This window comes from Hippoglossus stenolepis, chromosome 12 (assembly GCF_022539355.2).
Source record: "Hippoglossus stenolepis isolate QCI-W04-F060 chromosome 12, HSTE1.2, whole genome shotgun sequence".
NCBI classification, from domain to species: domain Eukaryota; kingdom Metazoa; phylum Chordata; class Actinopteri; order Pleuronectiformes; family Pleuronectidae; genus Hippoglossus; species Hippoglossus stenolepis.
Window position 1 is genome coordinate 2,856,846 of NC_061494.1, and position 21,867 is coordinate 2,878,712.

Sequence of the window (21,867 nt, forward strand, 5' to 3'; positions counted from 1 at the left end):
ATACCTCGGTCTTCTGTTCCACAAGCAGTTTAAAGGAATCTCACAGTGCTGCTTCCATTTGGAAGGTTCCTCCTCTTTGCTTGTGTCTCCTTTCAGACCCCTGGGATGAGCCTTGCATGACCTTGGCCCAGGCCCAGGTGTGACAGACAAAGCAGTGACAGACTGAGAAGATAATGGAAAGGTTGCCATCCTAATTTTTCTCAAGTTGCCACAGCATCTGCAAAATCACACTCACTGTGAACAACAGCAATGAGTGAATGGAATGCTATGAGTCAAAAAACATGTGGTCTGCCAGGACATTTAAGCCTCACTGTGTTGAAAAATAAGTGAAACATAGGAAGTTGTTTCTGCCCAGTTTCGAGCTGGGGACCTTTCGCGTGTTAAGCGAACGTGATAACCACTACACTACAGAAACAGACGTAGCATGGAACCCCTTGGCCTGACACTGGAAAATATCCATTACCAACGAGTCTCATAAGTGTATTTCTGAGAGGAGCCAAATCCAATTGATAAGAATTTGCTACAAGGAGTCCTTTGAGATTTCAGAAGAGAGATTCAAAACTGGACTGAAGTCGCAGATAAAGTAAAGGCTCAATGTTCACTGTGACCAAGTGGCTCAATCAATGTTGAGGTACACGCCTTACGTGCAAGCTGTCAACCAGCAAATAACATCAGTTGGGGTCAATCTGACGGTGGGAATATGTGACCCATTCTCAAAGAGAGCAGGCAGATTGTGTGTGGTAGTTATAAAATTGTTGTCATCGGGTACCACTGTTACTACATTAATGGTTGAAGGCAGTTGTTATGGCCTACCCTTGAGCTGCACCACCGGGCATTACTTCTGATTTGCTCTGTGAGGTTGAGCAGAAAGCAGAGATGGACTCCTCGTGGGGCTCAGACCCGGTCTTCCGCGTGACAGGCGGAGATGCGCCTATACTATGAGGACTGCTGATTCATGACAAACGAAAGGTGGCGCTGTTCTGACTTTTATTACATTGTACTCTTTCTGTTGGGGGGATGATGAAAAATCTTTTGTTGTACTGGCTTTCTACTCCAGAAAACTGGATTTTGAAAAGGACTGAGGACATACATTGGCAACTTTGTGTTCCCTCAATTTGCAAATTTTCATATGCTCAGAGTGTACCACTTGAGATGAATGCTGATCCCAACTGGGCCTTAATAGCCTGAATGGCATGGGCTGAGCCAGGTCGTCCACTTGACCTTTATCCCAGGCAATGTCCTCCAGCTTTGTCTTTGGGATCATAACATATGACCTGGTCAATTAGGATATGTTGAAAAACCCCTACAGAATGTGATGCTTCTGCCAGGGGATCTCTGCCCTTGTACTGGACTGCCCTCCGGGTCCCTCTTGAGGACACTGCCTCACTTGTGGAACAGAACTTATCAAACCTAAGTTTCTTTCACAGAGACTCTGAGAATCCTGGAACTGAAGAAAGCAAAGAACCATAGGGCATCATGATCTTTTATTCCCCAAGCAGTTCTAGAATCTATGTCTGCCTTCCATTTGGGAGGTTCCTCCTCTTTGCTAGTGTTTCCTTTTTCAAACCCTGGGCTGAGCCTTGCCATCCTAATTTTTCTCAAAGTTGCCACCACATCGGCAAAAACTCTCATGAAAACCATCAAAGTGTGATTGTCTTCATGGATCCTTGGGTATGATCTCTGAAACCCAGTATATCAAATGGAGACACATAATTTGAATCCCAAGTAGTTTGACTCAAAAGCGTCATGGCACAAAGTTGTTTCTGCAGTTCGAGGCACAGGGTTCTTTCGCGTGTGGGCGAACGTGATAAACCACTACACTAGAGAAACTGACATGCCAGAAAGCACCTCTGTGACCCACAAATACATGTTGGGTCCCACATTTGTTTTTTCTCATTAGAGGAGCCACATCCAAATGTTTAGGAATTTGTTACATAGAGTTCTTTGTGAAAACTGAAGTATAGCTTACTGTCCCAAATCTCTCACAAAGAGAAGCATCAACCTACAAAGGATACCTCGGTCTTCTGTTCCACAAGCAGTTGAGAATCTCTAGTGCTGCTTCCATTTGGAAGGTTCCTCTCTTTGCTTGTGTCTCCTTTCAGACCCCTGGGATGAGCCTTGCATGACCTTGGCTTGAGCTTGAGTGTGACAGACAAAGCAGTGACAGACTGAGAGATAATGGAAAGGTTGCCATCCCTAATTTTTCTCAAGGTTGCCACCGCATCTGCAAAATCACACTCACTGTGAACAACAGCAATGGTGAATGGAGATGCTATGAGTCAAAAAACATGGTCTGCCAGGACATTCTGACCTCACTGTGTTGAAAATAAATTGAAACATAGGAAGTTGTTTCTTGGTTTCGAGCTGGGACTTCAGCGTGTTAAGCGAGACGTGATAACACTACACTACAGAAACAGGCCGTAGCATGGAACCCCTTGGCTGACACTGGAAAATATCCATTACCAACGAGTCTCATAAAGTGTATTTCTGAGAGGCTAAATCCAATTGATAAGAATTTGCTACAAGGAGTCCTTTGAGATTTCAGAAGAGAGATTCAAAACTGGACTGAAGTCGCAGATAAAGTAAAGGCTCAATGTTCACTGTGACCAAGTGGCTCAATCAATGTTGAGGTACACGCCTTACGTGCAAGCTGTCAACCAGCAAATAACATCAGTTGGGGTCAATCTGACGGTGGGAATATGTGACCCATTCTCAAAGAGAGCAGGCAGATTGTGTGTGGTAGTTATAAAATTGTTGTCATCCGGGTACCACTGTTACTACATTAATGGTTGAAGGCAGTTATTATGGCCCCTGCACCCTTGAGCGGCATGCCAGACATTATTTCTGATTGCTCTGTAGTGAAGGTTGAGCAGAAAGCAGAGATGGACTCCTCGTCGGGGAATCGAACCCCGGTCTTCCGCGTGACAGGCGGAGATACTTGCCACTATACTAACGAGGACTGCTGATTCATGACAAACGAAAGGTGGCGCTGTTCTGACTTTTATTACATTGTACTCTTTCTGTTGGGGGGATGATGAAAAATCTTTTGTTGTACTGGCTTTCTACTCCAGAAAACTGGATTTTGAAAAGGACTGAGGACATACATTGGCAACTTGTGTTCCCTCAGATTTGCAAATTTTTCATATGCTCAGAGTGTACACTTGGCAAGGATGAATGTGATCCCAACTGGGTCTTAATAGCCTAAATGGCATGGGCTGAGCCAGGTCGTCCACTTGACCTTGCTGTCAGGCAATGTCCTCCAGCTTTGTCTTTGGGATCACCAACATATGACCTGGTCAGATAGGATATGTTGAAAAACCCCTACAGAATGTGATGCTTCTGCCAGGAGTCTCCCTCTGCCCTTGCTGGACTTGCCCTCGGGTCCCTCTTGAGACACTGCCTCACTTGTGGAATAGAACTTATCAAACCTAAGTTTCTTTCTGAGGGGCTACGAGATCCCTCTGGAACTGGAAAGCAAAGAACCATAGGGCATCATGATCTTTTATTCCACAAGCAGTTCAGAATCTGTAATGCTGCTTCCATTTGGGAGGTTCCTCTCTTTGCTAGTGTTCCTTTCAAACCTAGGCTGAGCCTTGCCATCCCTAATTTTTCCTCAAAGTTGCCACCACATCGGCAAAAACTCTCACTGTAGAAAACCATCCGTGTGAGTTGTGCTTCATGGATCCTTGGAACAGCAGTCTCTCTGAAGCAGTATATCAAATGGGGAGACACATAATTGGAGGTCCCAAGTAGTTTGACTAAAGGCGTCATCGCACAAGATTGTTTCTGCCCAGTTTCGAGCTGGGGACCTTTACTAATGATGTCAAATGACGTGATACTCTACACACAAAAACTGACATGCCAGAAAACACCTCTGCTTGACCACAAATACATGTTGAGTCCCATTTGTTACTACTCATTAGAGAACCACATCAAATGTTAGAATTTGTTACACCAGAGTTCTTTGTGAAAACTGGAAGTATAGCTTACTGTCCCAAATCTCTCACAAAGAAAACATCAACCTACAAAGGATACCTCGGTCTTCTGTTCCACAAGCAGTTGAAATCTCTAGTGCTGCTTCCCATTTGAAGTTCCTCTCTTTGCTTGTGTCTCCTTTCAGACCCTGGGATGAGCCTTGCATGACCTTGGCCAGGCTTGAGTGCTTGACAGACAAAGCAGTGACAGACTGAGAGATAATGGAAAGGTTGCCATCCTAGTTACCTATGATTGCCACCGCATCTGCAAGCTCCACTCACTGTGAACAACAGCAATGGTGAATGGAGATGCTATGAGTCAAAAAACATGGTCTGCCAGGACATTCTGACCTCACTGTGTTGAAAAATAAGTGAAACATAGGAAGTTGTTTCTGCAGTTTCGAGCTGGGGGACTGCGTGTTAGCTGACGTGTGCTCACTACACTGAGAAACAGACTGTATGTTTGAGCCACATGGCCTGACACTGAAAATATCCGTTTACCAACGAGTCTCATAAGTGTGACTACAGAGGAGCCAAATCCAGTGTGTTGAAATTTGCACAAGGAGTCACTGAGTTTCAGAGATTCAAACTGGACAAATCGCAGATAAATGAAGCTCAATATAGCATTTGATGGCTCAATCAATGTTGAGGTACACGCCTTACGTGCAAGCTGTCAACCAGCAAATAACATCAGTTGGGGTCAATCTGACGGTGGGAATATGTGACCCATTCTCAAAGAGAGCAGGCAGATTGTGTGTGGTAGTTATAAAATGTTGTCATCCGGGTACCACTGTTACTACATTAATGGTTGAAGGCAGTTGTTATGGCCTACCCTTGAACGCTGCATACCGGAGCATTACTTCTGATTTGCTCTGTAGTGAAGAGAGAGAGAGAGTTGAGCAGAAAGCAGAGATGGACTCCTCGTCGGGATCAGACCCGGTCTTCCCGCGTGACAGGCGGAGATACTTGCTACTATACTAGGGACTGCTGATTCATGACAAGCGAAGGTGGCGCTGTTCTGACTTTTATTACATTGTACTCTTTCTGTTGGAGGGATGATGAAAAATCTTTTGTTATTACTGGCTCTACTCCAGAAAACTGGATTTTGAAAAGGACTGAGGACATACATTGGCAGCTTTGTGTTCCCTCAATTTACCAAATTTTTCATATATGCTCAGAGTGTACACTTGAGATGAATGCTGATCCCAACTGGGTGTAGCCTAAATGGCATGGGCTGAGCCAGGTCTAGTCCACTTGACCTTTATCCCAGCAATGTCCTCCAGCTTTGTCTTGCACAGGATCATAACATATGACCTGGTCAGATAGGATATGTTGAAAAACCCCTACAGAATGTGATGTACCACTTGGGTCTCTCTGCCCTTGTACTGGACTGCCCTCCGGGTCCCTCTTGAGGACACTGCCTCACTTGTGGAATAGAACTTATCAAACCTAAGTTTCTTTCACAAGGGGCTGCGAGTCCCTCTGGAACTGAAGAAAGCAAAGAACCATAGGGCATCATGATCTTTTATTCCACAAGCAGTTCAGAATCTGTAATGCTGCTTCCATTTGGGAGGTTCCTCTCTTTGCTAGTGTTTCCTTTCAAACCCCTGGGCTGAGCCTTGCCATCCCTAATTTTTCTCAAAGTTGCCACCACATCGGCAAAAAACTCTCACTGTGAAAACCATCAAGTGTGATTGTCTTCATGGATCCTTGGAACAACAGTCTCTGAAACCCAGTATATCAAATGGAGACACATAATTGAGTCCCAAGTAGTTTGACTAAAGCGTCATCGCACAAAGTTGTTTCTGCCCAGTTTCGAGCTGGGGACCTTTCGCGTGTGAAGCGAACGTGATAACCACTACACTACAGAAACTGACATGCCAGAAAGCACCTCTGTGACCCACAAATACATGTTGGGTCCCATTCTTACTATAGTGGAAGGCCACATCCAAATGTTAGGAATTTGTTACATAGAGTTCTTTGTGAAAACTGAAGTATAGCTTACTGTCCCAAATCTCTCACAAAGAGAAGCATCAACCTACAAAGGATACCTCGGTCTTCTGTTCCACAAGCAGTTGAGAATCTCTAGTGCTGCTTCCATTTGGAAGGTTCCTCTCTTTGCTTGTGTCTCCTTTCAGACCCCTGGGATGAGCCTTGCATGACCTTGGCTTGAGCTTGAGTGTGACAGACAAAGCAGTGACAGACTGAGAGATAATGGAAAGGTTGCCATCCCTAATTTTTCTCAAAGTTGCCACCGCATCTGCAAAATCACACTCACTGTGAACAACAGCAATGGTGAATGGAGATGCTATGAGTCAAAAAACATGGTCTGCCAGGACATTCTGACCTCACTGTGTTGAAAAATAAGTGAAACATAGGAAGTTGTTTCTGCCCAGTTTCGAGCTGGGGACCTTTCGCGTGTTAAGCGAACGTGATAACCACTACACTACAGAAACAGACGTAGCATGGAACCCCTTGGCCTGACACTGGAAAATATCCATTACCAACGAGTCTCATAAGTGTATTTCTGAGAGGAGCCAAATCCAATTGATAAGAATTTGCTACAAGGAGTCCTTTGAGATTTCAGAAGAGAGATTCAAAACTGGACTGAAGTCGCAGATAAAGTAAAGGCTCAATGTTCACTGTGACCAAGTGGCTCAATCAATGTTGAGGTACACGCCTTACGTGCAAGCTGTCAACCAGCAAATAACATCAGTTGGGGTAAATCTGACGGTGGGAATATGTGACCCATTCTCAAAGAGAGCAGGCAGATTGTGTGTGGTAGTTATAAAATTGTTGTCATCCGGGTACCACTGTTACTACATTAATGGTTGAAGGCAGTTGTTATGGCCTACCCTTGAACGCTGCATACCGGAGCATTACTTCTGATTTGCTCTGTAGTGAAGGTTGAGCAGAAAGCAGAGATGGACTCCTCGTCGGGGATCGAACCCCGGTCTTCCGCGTGACAGGCGAGGAATGCTTGCACTATGCCACGAGGACTGCTGATTCATGACAAACGAAAGGTGGCGCTGTTCTGACTTTTATTACATTGTACTCTTTCTGTTGGGGGGATGATGAAAAATCTTTTGTTGTACTGGCTTTCTACTCCAGAAAACTGGATTTTGAAAAGGACTGAGGACATACATTGGCAACTTTGTGTTCCCTCAATTTGCAAATTTTTCATATATGCTCAGAGTGTACCGCACTTGAGATGAATGCTGATCCCAACTGGGTCTTAATAGCCTAAATGGCATGGGCTGAGCCAGGTCGTCCACTTGACCTTTATCCCAGGCAATGTCCTCCAGCTTTGTCTTTGGGATCATAACATATGACCTGGTCAGATAGGATATGTTGAAAAACCCCTACAGAATGTGATGCTTCTGCCAGGGTCTCTCTGCCCTTGTACTGGACTGCCCTCCGGGTCCCTCTTGAGGACACTGCCTCACTTGTGGAATAGAACTTATCAAACCTAAGTTTCTTTCACAAGGGGCTGCGAGTCCCTCTGAACTGAAGAAAGCAAAGAACCATAGGGCATCATGATCTTTTATTCCACAAGCAGTTCAGAATCTGTAATGCTGCTTCCATTTGGGAGGTTCCTCTCTTTGCTAGTGTTTCCTTTCAAACCCCTGGGCTGAGCCTTGCCATCCCTAATTTTTCTCAAAGTTGCCACCACATCGGCAAAAAACTCTCACTGTGAAAACCATCAAGTGTGATTGTCTTCATGGATCCTTGGAACAACAGTCTCTGAAACAGGCAGTATATCAAATGGAGACACATAATTGAGTCCCAAGTAGTTTAGACTAAGCGTCATCGCACAAAGTTGTTTCTGCCCAGTTTCGAGCTGGGGACCGCGTGTGGGGCCAGGCGTGATAACCACTACACTACCGAAACTGACATGCCAGAAAGCACCTCTGCTTGACCCACAAATACATGTTAGGTCCCATTTGTTTTTTTCTCATTAGAGCCATCCAAATGTTAGGAATTTATTTACATAGAGTTCTTTGTGAAAACTGAAGTATAGCTTACTGTCCCAAATCTCTCACAAAGAGAAGCATCAACCTACAAAGGATACCTCGGTCTTCTGTTCCACAAGCAGTTGAGAATCTCTAGTGCTGCTTCCATTTGGAAGGTTCCTCTCTTTGCTTGTGTCTCCTTTCAGACCCCTGGGATGAGCCTTGCATGACCTTGGCTTGAGCTTGAGTGTGACAGACAAAGCAGTGACAGACTGAGAGATAATGGAAAGGTTGCCATCCCTAATTTTTCTCAAAGTTGCCACCGCATCTGCAAAATCACACTCACTGTGAACAACAGCAATGGTGAATGGAGATGCTATGAGTCAAAAAACATGGTCTGCCAGGACATTCTGACCTCACTGTGTTGAAAAATAAGTGAAACATAGGAAGTTGTTTCTGCAGTTTCGAGCTAGGGACCTTTCGCGTGTTAAGCGAGCGTGATAACCACTACCAAACAGGCGTATGGAACCATGGCCTGACACTGGAAAATATCCATTACCAACGAGTCTCATAAGTGTATTTCTGAGAGGAGCCAAATCCAATTGATAAGAATTTGCTACAAGGAGTCCTTTGAGATTTCAGAAGAGAGATTCAAAACTGGACTGAAGTCGCAGATAAAGTAAAGGCTCAATGTTCACTGTGACCAAGTGGCTCAATCAATGTTGAGGTACACGCCTTACGTGCAAGCTGTCAACCAGCAAATAACATCAGTTGGGGTCAATCTGACGGTGGGAATATGTGACCCATTCTCAAAGAGAGCAGGCAGATTGTGTGTGGTAGTTATAAAATTGTTGTCATCCGGGTACCACATTAATGGTTGAAGGCAGTTGTTATGGCCTACCCTTGAACGCTGCATGCAGACGTGTTTCACAGTTGCTCTGTAGTAGAAGGTTGACGAAAGCAGAGATGGACTCGTCAGAGGTCGAACCCGGTCTTCCCGTGACAGGCGGAATGCTGCTACTATACTAACGAGGACTGCTGATTCATGACAAGCGAAGGTGGCGCTGTTCTGACTTACATTGTACTCTGTTGGGGGATGATGAAAAATCTTTTGTTGTACTGGCATACTCCAGAAAACTGGATTTTGAAAAGGACTGAGGACATACATTGTAACTTTGTGTTCCCCTCAATTTGCAAATTTTTCATATATGCTCAGAGTGTACATACTTGAGGTAAGATACTGATCCCAACTGGGTCTTAATAGCCTAAATGGCATGGGCTGAGCCAGGTCGTCCACTTGACCTTTATCCCAGGCAATGTCCTCCAGCTTTGTCTTTGGGATCATAACATATGACCTGGTCAGATAGGATATGTTGAAAAACCCCTACAGAATGTGATGCTTCTGCCAGGGTCTCTCTGCCCTTGTACTGGACTGCCCTCCGGGTCCCTCTTGAGGACACTGCCTCACTTGTGGAATAGAACTTATCAAACCTAAGTTTCTTTCACAAGGGGCTGCGAGTCCCTCTGGAACTGAAGAAAGCAAAGAACCATAGGGCATCATGATCTTTTATTCCACAAGCAGTTCAGAATCTGTAATGCTGCTTCCATTTGGGAGGTTCCTCTCTTTGCTAGTGTTTCCTTTCAAACCCCTGGGCTGAGCCTTGCCATCCCTAATTTTTCTCAAAGTTGCCACCACATCGGCAAAAAACTCTCACTGTGAAAACCATCAAGTGTGATTGTCTTCATGGATCCTTGGAACAACAGTCTCTGAAACCCAGTATATCAAATGGAGACACATAATTGAGTCCCAAGTAGTTTGACTAAAGCGTCATCGCACAAAGTTGTTTCTGCCCAGTTTCGAGCTGGGGACCTTTCGCGTGTGAAGCGAACGTGATAACACTACACTACAGAAACTGACATGCCAGAAAGCACCTCTGCTTGACCCACAAATACATGTTGGGTCCCATTTGTTTCTCATTGAAGAACCACATCAAATGTTAGGAATTTGTTACATAGAGTTCTTTGCTTGTGAAAACTGAAGTATAGCTTACTGTCCCAAATCACAAGAAAACATCAACCTACAAGAGATACCTCGGAATTCTTCTGTTCACAAGCAGTTGAGAATCTCTAGTGCCATTTGGAAAGGTTCCTCTCTTTGCTTGTGTCTCCTTTCAGGCCCCTGGAATGAGCCTTGCATGACCTTGGCCCAGGCTTAGATGTGACAGACAAAGCAGTGACAGACTGAGAGATAATGGAAGGTTGCCGTATCCTAATTTTCTCAAAGTTGCCACGCATCTGCAAAAATCCTCACTGTGAACAGCAGCAATGGTGAGAATGGAATGCTATGAGTCAAAAAACATGGTCTGCCAGGACATTCTGACCTCACTGTGTTGAAAAATAAGTGAAACATAGGAAGTTGTTTCTGCCCAGTTTCGAGCTGGGGACCTTTCGCGTGTTAAGCGAACGTGATGACCACTACACTACAGAAACAGACGTAGCATGGAACCCCTTGGCCTGACACTGGAAAATATCCATTACCAACGAGTCTCATAAGTGTATTTCTGAGAGGAGCCAAATCCAATTGATAAGAATTTGCTACAAGGAGTCCTTTGAGATTTCAGAAGAGAGATTCAAAACTGGACTGAAGTCGCAGATAAAGTAAAGGCTCAATGTTCACTGTGACCAAGTGGCTCAATCAATGTTGAGGTACACGCCTTACGTGCAAGCTGTCAACCAGCAAATAACATCAGTTGGGGTCAATCTGACGGTGGGAATATGTGACCCATTCTCAAAGAGAGCAGGCAGATTGTGTGTGGTAGTTATAAAATTGTTGTCATCCGGGTACCACTGTTACTACATTAATGGTTGAAGGCAGTTGTTATGGCCTACCCTTGAATGCTGCATACTGGAGCATTACTTCTGATTTGCTCTGTAGTGAAGGTTGAGCAGAAAGCAGAGATGGACTCCTCGTCGGGGAATCGACCCGGTCTTCCGCGTGACAGGCGGAGATACTTGCCACTATACTAACGAGGACTGCTGATTCATGACAAACGAAAGGTGGCGCTGTTCTGACTTTTATTACATTGTACTCTTTCTGTTGGGGGGATGATGAAAAATCTTTTGTTGTACTGGCTTTCTACTCCAGAAAACTGGATTTTGAAAAGGACTGAGGACATACATTGGCAACTTTGTGTTCCCTCAATTTGCAAATTTTTCATATATGCTCAGGTGTGTAGCAGGATGAATGCTGATCCCAACTGGGTCTTAGTAGCCTAAATGGCATGGGCTGAGCCAGGTCGTCACTTGACCTTTATCCCAGGCAATGTCCTCCCAGCTTTGTCTTTGGGATGTAACATGGCCTGGTCAGATAGGATATGTTGAAAAACCCCTACAGAATGTGATGCTTCTGCCAGGGTCTCTCTGCCCTTGTACTGGACTGCCCTCCGGGTCCCTCTTGAGGACACTGCCTCACTTGTGGAATAGAACTTATCAAACCTAAGTTTCTTTCACAAGGGGCTGCGAGTCCCTCTGGAACTGAAGAAAGCAAAGAACCATAGGGCATCATGATCTTTTATTCCACAAGCAGTTCAGAATCTGTAATGCTGCTTCCATTTGGGAGGTTCCTCTCTTTGCTAGTGTTTCCTTTCAAACCCTAGGCTGGGCATACCATCCTAATTTTTCTCAAAGTTGCCACCACATCGGCAAAAAACTCTCACTGTGAAAACCATCAAGTGTGATTGTCTTCATGGATCCTTGGAACAACAGTCTCTGAAACCCAGTATATCAAATGGAGACACATAATTGAGTCCCAAGTAGTTTGACTAAAGCGTCATCGCACAAAGTTGTTTCTGCCCAGTTTCGAGCTGGGGACACCCCAGTGTGAAGCCCAGACGTGTCTTTCCACTACACTACAGAAACTGACATGCCAGAAAGCACCTCTGCTTGACCCACAAATACATGTTGGGTCCCATTGTTTTCATTAGAGGCACATCAAATGTTAGGAATTTGTTACATAGAGTTCTTTGTGAAACTGAAGTATATGGCTTACTGTCCCAATCTCACAAAGAAGCATCAACCTACAAAGGATACCTGCGGTCTTCTGTTCCACAAGCAGTTGAGAATCTCTCTAGTGCTGCTTCCATTTGGAAGGTTCACTCTCTTTGCTTGTGTCTCCTTTCAGACCCCTGGGATAGACCTTGCATGTGCTTAATGACTTGAGTGTGACAGACAAAGCAGTGACAGACTGAGAGATAATGGAAAGGTTGCCATCCCTAATTTTTCTCAAAGTTGCCACCGCATCTGCAAAATCACACTCACTGTGAACAACAGCAATGGTGAATGGAGATGCTATGAGTCAAAAAACATGGTCTGCCAGGACATTCTGACCTCACTGTGTTGAAAAATAAGTGAAACATAGGAAGTTGTTTCTGCCCAGTTTCGAGCTGGGGACCTTTCGCGTGTTAAGCGAACGTGATAACCACTACACTACAGAAACAGACGTAGCATGGAACCCCTTGGCCAGCATGGAAAATATCCATTACTGCTTGAGTCTCATAAGTGTATTTCTGAGAGGCAAATCAGTGTGGATTTTGCTACAAGGAAGTCCTTTGAGATTTCAGAGATTCAAAACTGGACTGAAGTCATGAGATAAAGTAAAAAGAGGCTCAATGTTCACTGTGACCAAGTGGCTCAATCAATGTTGAGGTACACGCCTTACGTGCAAGCTGTCAACCAGCAAATAACATCAGTTGGGGTCAATCTGACGGTGGGAATATGTGACTACATTCTCAAGAGAGCAGGCAGATTGTGTGTGGTAGTTATGGAAATTGTTTGTCATCCAGGTACCACTGTTTCCTACATTAATGAATTTGAAAGGCAGTTCATTATGGTCTACCCTTGAATGCTGCATACTGGAGCATTGCTTCTGATTTGCTCTGTAGTGAAGGTTGAGCAGAAAGCAGGAATGGACTCTCGTCGAGAGATAAGACCCGGTCTTCCGCGTGACAGGCGGAGATACTTGCCCACTATGCGAGGACTGCTGATTCACTGACAAACGAAAGGTGGCATATTTCTGACTTTTATTACATTGTACTCTTTCTGTTGGGGGGATGATGAAAAATCTTTGTTGTACTGGCTTTCTCAGAAAACTGGATTTTGAAAGGACTGAGGACATCATTAGCAACTTTGTGTTCCCTCAATTTGCAAATTTTTCATATATGCTCAGGTGTACCGCACTTGAGATGAATGCTGATCCCAACTGGTCTTAATAGCCTAAATGGCATGGGGCTGACCAGGTCGTCCATGACCTTTATCCCAGGCAATGTCCTCCAACTTTGTCTTTTGGGATCATAACATATGACCCTGGTCAGATAGGATATGTTGAAAAACCCCTACAGAATGTGATGCTTCTGCCAGGTCTCTCTGCCCCTTATGCTGGACCCTCCGGATCCCTCTTGAACCACTGCCTCACTTGTGGAATAGAACTTATCAAACCTAAGTTTCTTTCTGAGTTCATGATCCTGGAACTGAAGAAGCAAAAGGGCATCATGATCTTTTATTCCACAAGCAGTTCAGAATCTGTAATGCTGCTTCCATTTGGGAGGTTCCTCTCTTTGCTAGTGTTTCCTTTCAAACCCCTGGGCTGAGCCTTGCCATCCCTAATTTTTCTCAAAGTTGCCACCACATCGGCAAAAAACTCTCACTGTGAAAACCATCAAGTGTGATTGTCTTCATGGATCCTTGGAACAACAGTCTCTGAAACCCAGTATATCAAATGGAGACACATAATTGAGTCCCAAGTAGTTTGACTAAAGCGTCATCGCACAAAGTTGTTTCTGCCCAGTTTCGAGCTGGGGACCTTTCGCGTGTGAAGCGAACGTGATAACCACTACACTACAGAAACTGACATGCCAGAAAGCACCTCTGCTTGACCCACAAATACATGTTGGGTCCCATTTGTTTTTTCTCATTAGAGGAGCCACATCCAAATGTTAGGAATTTGTTACATAGAGTTCTTTGTGAAAACTGAAGTATAGCTTACTGTCCCAAATCTCTCCTGAAACTCAACTACAAAGGATACCTCGGTCTTCTGTTCCACAAGCAGTTGAGAATCTCTAGTGCTGCTTCCATTTGGAAGGTTCCTCTCTTTGCTTGTGTCTCCTTTCAGACCCCTGGGATGAGCCTTGCATGACCTTGGCTTGAGCTTGAGTGTGACAGACAAAGCAGTGACAGACTGAGAGATAATGGAAAGGTTGCCATCCCTAATTTTTCTCAAAGTTGCCACCGCATCTGCAAAATCACACTCACTGTGAACAACAGCAATGGTGAATGGAGATGCTATGAGTCAAAAAACATGGTCTGCCAGGACATTCTGACCTCACTGTGTTGAAAAATAAGTGAAACATAGGAAGTTGTTTCTGCCCAGTTTCGAGCTGGGGACCTTTCGCGTGGCGGCGTGATATTTACCCAGAACAAGGCGTAGCATGAACCCCTTGGCCTGACACTGGAAATATCCATTACCAACGAGTCATAAGTGTATTTCTGAGAGGCCAAATCCAATTGATAAGAATTTGCTACAGAGTCCTTTGAGATTTCAGAAGAGATTCAAAACTGGACTGAAGTCGCAGATAAAGTAAAGGCTCAATGTTCACTGTGACCAAAGTGGCTCAATCAATGTTGAGGTACCGCCTTCGTGCAAGCTGTCAACTGGCAAATAACATCAGTTAGGAGTCAATCTGTGGTGGGGAATATGTGACCCATTCTCAAGAGGCAGGCAGATTGTGTGTAAGTGAGATTCCCTCTAAGAATTATTTGTCATCCAGGTACCACTGTTACTACATTAATGGTTGAAGGCAGTTGTTATGGCCTACCCTTGAACGCTGCATACGACATTACTTCTGATTTGCTCTGTAGTGAAGGTTGAGCAGAAAGCAGAGATGGACTCCTCGTCGGGGAATCGAACCCGGTCTTCCGCGTGACAGGCGGAGATACTTGCCACTATACTAACGAGGACTGCTGATTCAAACCCAAGCGAAGGTAGCTGTTCTGACTTTTATTACATTGTACTCTTTCTGGTAGGGATGATGAAAAATCTTTTGTTGTACTGGCTTTCTACTCCAGAAAACTGGATTTTGAAAGGACTGAGGACATGCATTGGCAACTTTGTGTTCCCTCAATTTGCAAATTTTTCATATATGCTCAGAGTGTGCACTTGAGATGAATGCTGATCCCAGCTGGGTCTTAATATTACAAATGGCATGGGCTGAGCCAGGTCGTCCACTTGACCTTTATCCCAGGCAATGTCCTCCAGCTTTGTCTTTGGGATCATAACATATGACCTGGTCAATTAGGATATGTTGAAAAACCCATACAGAATGTGATGCTTCTGCCAGGGGATCTCTGCCCTTGTACTGGACTGCCCTCCGGGTCCCTCTTGAGGACACTGCCTCACTTGTGGAACAGAACTTATCAAACCTAAGTTTCTGCTGCAAGGGGCTGCGAGTCCTCTGGAGGCTGAAGAAAGCAAAGAACCATAGGGCATCATGATCTTTTGTTCCACAAGCAGTTCCAGAATCTGTGTGCCTTCCCATTTGGGAGGTTCCTCTCTTTGCTAGTGTTCCTTTTCAAACCCTGGGCTGAGCCTTGCCATCCCTAATTTTTCTCAAAGTTACTTACCACATCGGCAAAAACTCTCACTGTGAAAACCATCAAGTGTGATTGTCTTCATGGATCCTTGGAACAACAGTCTCTCTGAAACCCAGTATATCAAATGGAGACACATAGTGGAGTCCCAAGTAGTTTGACTAAGCGTCATCGCACAAAGTTGTTTCTGCCCAGTTTCCGAGGCTGGGGACCTTTCGCGTGTGAAGCCAGACGTGATAGCTCACTACACTACAGAAACTGACATGGCACAAAGCACCTCTGCTTGACCCACAAATACATGTTAGGTCCCATTTGTTTTTTTCTCATTAGAGCCACATCCAAATGTTAGGAATTTGTTACATAGAGTTCTTTGTGAAAACAGAGTATAGCTTTGTCCCAAATCTCTCACAAAAGAGAAGCATCAACCTACAAAGGATACCTCGGTCTTCTGTTTCCACAAGCAGTTGAGAATCTCTAGTGCTGCTTCCATTTGGAAAGGTTCCTCTCTTTGCTTGTGTCTCCTTTCCAGACCCTGGGATGGTATTGCATGACCTTGGCTTGAGCTTGAGTGTGACAGACAAAGCAGTGACAGACTGAGAGATAATGGAAAGGTTGCCATCCCTAATTTTTCTCAAAGTTGCCACCGCATCTGCAAAATCACACTCACTGTGAACAACAGCAATGGTGAATGGAGATGCTATGAGTCAAAAAACATGGTCTGCCAGGACATTCTGACCTCACTGTGTTGAAAAATAAGTGAAACATAGGAAGTTGTTTCTGCCCAGTTCGAGGCTGGGGACACCGGCGTGTTCGAACGTGATAACCACTACACTACAGAAACAGACGTAGCATGGAACCCCTTGGCCTGACACTGGAAAATATCCATTACCAACGAGTCTCATAAGTGTATTTCTGAGAGGAGCCAAATCCAATTGATAAGAATTTGCTACAAGGAGTCCTTTGAGATTTCAGAAGAGAGATTCAAAACTGGACTGAAGTCGCAGATAAAGTAAAGGCTCAATGTTCACTGTGACCAAGTGGCTCAATCAATGTTGAGGTACACGCCTTACGTGCAAGCTGTCAACCAGCAAATAACATCAGTTGGGGTCAATCTGACGGTGGGAATATGTGACCCATTCTCAAAGAGAGCAGGCAGATTGTGTGTGGTAGTTATAAAATTGTTGTCATCCGGGTACCACTGTTCCTACATTAATGGTTGAAGGCAGTTGTTATGGCCTACCCTTGAATGCTGCATACTGGAGCATTACTTCTGATTTGCTCTGTAGTGAAGGTTGAGCAGAAAACGAGATGGACTCTAAATGGGAATGAACCCCGGTCTTCAGCGTGACAGGCGGAGATACTTGCCACTATACTAGGACTGCTGATTCATGACAAACGAAAGGTGGCGCTGTTCTAGCTTTATTACATTGTACTCTTTGCCAGGGGGATGATGAAAATCTTTTATTGTACTGGCTTTCTCAGAAAACTGGATTTTGAAAAGGACTGAGGACATGCATTAGCAACTTTGTGTTCCCTGCAATTTGCAAATTTTCATATATGCTCAGAGTGTACATACTTGAGATGAATGCTGATCCCAACTGGGTCTTAATAGCCTAAATGGCATGGGCTGAGCCAGGTCGTCCACTTGACCTTTATCCCAGGCAATGTCCTCCAGCTTTGTCTTTGGGATCATAACATATGACCTGGTCAGATAGGATATGTTGAAAAACCCCTACAGAATGTGATGCTTCTGCCAGGGTCTCTCTGCCCTTGTACTGGACTGCCCTCCGGGTCCCTCTTGAGGACACTGCCTCACTTGTGGAATAGAACTTATCAAACCTAAGTTTCTTTCACAAGGGGCTGCGAGTCCCTCTGGAACTGAAGAAAGCAAAGAACCATAGGGCATCATGATCTTTTATTCCACAAGCAGTTCAGAATCTGTAATGCTGCTTCCATTTGGGAGGTTCCTCTCTTTGCTAGTGTTTCCTTTCAAACCCCTGGGCTGAGCCTTGCCATCCCTAATTTTTCTCAAAGTTGCCACCACATCGGCAAAAAACTCTCACTGTGAAAACCATCAAGTGTGATTGTCTTCATGGATCCTTGGAACAACAGTCTCTGAAACCCAGTATATCAAATGGAGACACATAATTGAGTCCCAAGTAGTTTGACTAAAGCGTCATCGCACAAAGTTGTTTCTGCCCAGTTTCGAGCTGGGGACCTTTCGCGTGTGAAGCGAACGTGATAACCACTACACTACAGAAACTGACATGCCAGAAAGCACCTCTGTGACCCACAAATACATGTTGAGTCCCATTTTGTTTTCTCATTAGAATACATCCAAATGTTAGGAATTTGTTGCATAGGTTCTTTGTAAGCTGAAGTATAGCTTACTGTCCCAAATCTCTCTAAAGAGAAGCATCAACCTACAAGGATACCTCAGTCTTCTGTTCCCCAAGCAGTTGAAATCTCTAGTGCTGGCTTCCATTTGGAAGGTTCCTCTCTTTGCTTGTGTCTCCTTTCAGACCCCTGGGATGAGCCTTGCATGACCTTGGCTTGAGCTTGAGTGTGACAGACAAAGCAGTGACAGACTGAGAGATAATGGAAAGGTTGCCATCCCTAATTTTTCTCAAAGTTGCCACCGCATCTGCAAAATCACACTCACTGTGAACAACAGCAATGGTGAATGGAGATGCTATGAGTCAAAAAACATGGTCTGCCAGGACATTCTGACCTCACTGTGTTGAAAAATAAGTGAAACATAGGAAGTTGTTTCTGCCCAGTTTCGAGCTGGGGACCTTTGGCGTGTTAGCCGACGTGATAACCACTGCACTACAGAGTGCAGACGTAGCATGGAACCCCTTGGCCTGACACTGGAAAATATCCATTACCAACGAGTCTCATAAGTGTATTTCTGAGAGGAGCCAAATCCAATTGATAAGAATTTGCTACAAGGAGTCCTTTGAGATTTCAGAAGAGAGATTCAAAACTGGACTGAAGTCGCAGATAAAGTAAAGGCTCAATGTTCACTGTGACCAAGTGGCTCAATCAATGTTGAGGTACACGCCTTACGTGCAAGCTGTCAACCAGCAAATAACATCAGTTGGGGTCAATCTGGCCGGTGGAATATGTGACCCATTCTCAAGAGCGAGCAGATTGTGTGGTAGTTACTCATTGTTGTCATCCGGGTACCACTGTTACTACATTAATGGTTGAAGGCAGTTGTTATGGCCTACCCTTGAACGCTGCATACCGGAGCATTACTTCTGATTTGCTCTGTAGTGAAGGTTGAGCAGAAAGCAGAGATGGACTCCTCGTCGGGGAATCGAACCCCGGTCTTCCGCGTGACAGGCGGAGATACTTGCCACTATACTAACGAGGACTGCTGATTCATGACAAACGAAAGGTGGCGCTGTTCTGACTTTTATTACATTGTACTCTTTCTGTTGGGGGGATGATGAAAAATCTTTTGTTGTACTGGCTTTCTACTCCAGAAAACTGGATTTTGAAAAGGACTGAGGACATACATTGGCAACTTTGTGTTCCCTCAATTTGCAAATTTTTCATATATGCTCAGAGTGTACAGCATAAGGATGAATGCTGATCCCAACTGGGTCTTAATAGCCTAAATGGCATGGGCTGAGCCAGGTGGAGCCATGACCTTTATCCCAGGCCAATGTCCTCCAGCTTTATGTTTGGGATCATAACATATGACCTGGTCAAGATAGGATATGTTGAAAAACCCCTACAGAATGTGATGCTTCTGCCAGAGTCTCTGCCCTTGTACTGGACTGCCCTCCGGGTCCCTCTTGAGGACACTGCCTCACTTGTGGAATAGAACTTATCAAACCTAAGTTTCTTTCACAAGGGGCTGCGAGTCCCTCTGGAACTGAAGAAAGCAAAGAACCATAGGGCATCATGATCTTTTATTCCACAAGCAGTTCAGAATCTGTAATGCTGCTTCCATTTGGGAGGTTCCTCTCTTTGCTAGTGTTTCCTTTCAAACCCCTGGGCTGAGCCTTGCCATCCCTAATTTTTCTCAAAGTTGCCACCACATCGGCAAAAAACTCTCACTGTGAAAACCATCAAGTGTGATTGTCTTCATGGATCCTTGGAACAACAGTCTCTGAAACCCAGTATATCAAATGGAGACACATAATTGAGTCCCAAGTAGTTTGACTAAAGCGTCATCGCACAAAGTTGTTTCTGCCCAGTTTCGAGCTGGGGACCGGCACACCCGCGTGTGGAAGCGAGACGTGACCCAGCACTACACTACAGAAACTGACATGCCAGAAAGCACCTCTGCTTGACCCACAAATACATGTTGGGTCCCATTTGTTTTTCTCATTAGAGAGACACATCCAAATATTTAGGAATTTGTTACATAAAGTTCTTTGTGAAAACTGAAGTATAGCTTACTGTCCCAAATCTCTCACAAAGAGAAGCATCAACCACAAAGGATACCTCGGTCTTCTGTTCCACAAGCAGTTGAGAATCTCTAGTGCTGCTTCCATTTGGAAGGTTCCTCTCTTTGCTTGTCTCCTTTCAGACCCTAGGATGAGCCTTGCACATGACAGCGAGCTTGAGTGTGACAGACAAAGCAGTGACAGACTGAGATAATGGAAAGGTTGCCATCCCTAATTTTCTCAAAGTTGCCACCGCATCTTAAAATCACGCCACTGTGAACAACAGCAATGAGTGGCGAATGGAGATGCTGTAGGTCAAAAAACATGAATGCCCACACAGGACATTCCTGACCTCACTGTGTTGAAAAATAAGTGAAACATGGAAGTTGTTTCTGCCCAGTTTGAGCTGGGGACCTTTGGCGTGTTGTGAGGCGTGATAACCACTACACTACAGAAACAGACGTAGCATGGAACCCCTTGGCCTGACACTGGAAAATATCCATTACCAACGAGTCTCATAAGTGTATTTCTGAGAGGAGCCAAATCCAATTGATAAGAATTTGCTACAAGGAGTCCTTTGAGATTTCAGAAGAGAGATTCAAAACTGGACTGAAGTCGCAGATAAAGTAAAGGCTCAATGTTCACTGTGACCAAGTGGCTCAATCAATGTTGAGGTACACGCCTTACGTGCAAGCTGTCAACCAGCAAATAACATCAGTTGGGGTCAATCTGACGGTGGGAATATGTGACCCATTCTCAAAGAGAGCAGGCAGATTGTGTGGTAGTTATAAAATTGTTGTCATCCGGGTACCACTGTTCCTACATTAATGGTTGAAGGCAGTTGTTATGGCTTCTCCTTCAGGCAGCTGCATGCTGGAGCATTACTTCTGATTTGCTCTGTAGTGAAGGTTGAGCAGAAAGCAGAGATGGACTCCTCGTCGAGAATCGAACCTGGTCTTCCAGCGTGTGACAGGCGGAATGCTTGCCACTATACTATGAGGACTGCTGATTCATGACAAAGCGAAGGTGGGCTGTTCTGGCTTTATTACATTGTATTTTCTGTTGGGGGGATGATGAAAATCTTTTTGTTGTACTGGCTTTCTCAGAAAACTGGATTTTGAAAAGGACTGAGGACATACATTAGCAACTTTGTGTTCCCTCAATTTGCAAATTTTCATATATGCTCAGTGTACCGCACTTGAGATGAATGCTGATCAACTGGTCTTAATAGCCTAAATGGCATAGGCTGAGCCAGGTCGTCCACTTGACCTTTATCCCAGGCAATGTCCTCAGCTTTGTCTTTGGGATCATAACATATGACCTGGTCAGATAGGATATGTTGAAAAACCCCTACAGAATGTGATGCTTCTGCAGGATGCTCTCTGCCCTTGTACTGGACTACCCTCCGGGTCCCTCTTGAGGACACTGCCTCACTATGTCTCTCTTTGACTAAAGCGTCATCGCACAAAGTTGTTTCTGCCCAGTTTCGAGCTGGGGACCTTTCGCGTGTGAAGCGAACGTGATAACCACTACACTACAGAAACTGACATGCCAGAAAGCACCTCTGCTTGACCCACAAATACATGTTGGGTCCCATTTGTTTTTTCTCATTAGAGGAGCCACATCCAAATGTTAGGAATTTGTTACATAGAGTTCTTTGTGAAAACTGAAGTATAGCTTACTGTCCCAAATCTCTCACAAAGAGAAGCATCAACCTACAAAGGATACCTCGGTCTTCTGTTCCACAAGCAGTTGAGAATCTCTAGTGCTGCTTCCATTTGGAAGGTTCCTCTCTTTGCTTGTGTCTCCTTTCAGACCCCTGGGATGAGCCTTGCATGACCTTGGCTTGAGCTTGAGGGTCAAATTGTCTCGTTTCTACCTTGATGTGAACCCCTA

General features: G+C 44.7%; 10 non-coding genes across 10 annotated transcripts; all 10 read right to left on the minus strand.

Annotated features, from left to right (window-relative positions):
* Window positions 1-2,887: 2,887 nt before the first annotated feature.
* Window positions 2,888-2,959, minus strand: trnad-guc. The gene has a single exon. It is a non-coding gene; the product is annotated as a tRNA-Asp (tRNA).
* A 2,815-nt stretch (window positions 2,960-5,774) lies between these two features.
* trnav-cac lies at window positions 5,775-5,847 on the minus strand. The gene has a single exon. It is a non-coding gene; the product is annotated as a tRNA-Val (tRNA).
* Window positions 5,848-6,357: 510 nt separating this feature from the next.
* Window positions 6,358-6,430, minus strand: trnav-aac. Its single transcript has one exon. It is a non-coding gene; the product is annotated as a tRNA-Val (tRNA).
* A 3,339-nt stretch (window positions 6,431-9,769) lies between these two features.
* On the minus strand, window positions 9,770-9,841 carry trnav-cac. The gene has a single exon. It is a non-coding gene; the product is annotated as a tRNA-Val (tRNA).
* A 503-nt stretch (window positions 9,842-10,344) lies between these two features.
* Window positions 10,345-10,417, minus strand: trnav-aac. The gene has a single exon. It is a non-coding gene; the product is annotated as a tRNA-Val (tRNA).
* Window positions 10,418-12,349: 1,932 nt separating this feature from the next.
* On the minus strand, window positions 12,350-12,422 carry trnav-aac. Its single transcript has one exon. It is a non-coding gene; the product is annotated as a tRNA-Val (tRNA).
* A 1,334-nt stretch (window positions 12,423-13,756) lies between these two features.
* Window positions 13,757-13,829, minus strand: trnav-cac. Its single transcript has one exon. It is a non-coding gene; the product is annotated as a tRNA-Val (tRNA).
* Window positions 13,830-17,758: 3,929 nt separating this feature from the next.
* On the minus strand, window positions 17,759-17,831 carry trnav-cac. The gene has a single exon. It is a non-coding gene; the product is annotated as a tRNA-Val (tRNA).
* A 1,044-nt stretch (window positions 17,832-18,875) lies between these two features.
* Window positions 18,876-18,947, minus strand: trnad-guc. Its single transcript has one exon. It is a non-coding gene; the product is annotated as a tRNA-Asp (tRNA).
* Window positions 18,948-21,442: 2,495 nt separating this feature from the next.
* On the minus strand, window positions 21,443-21,515 carry trnav-cac. Its single transcript has one exon. It is a non-coding gene; the product is annotated as a tRNA-Val (tRNA).
* Between the last annotated feature and the right edge of the window lie 352 nt (window positions 21,516-21,867).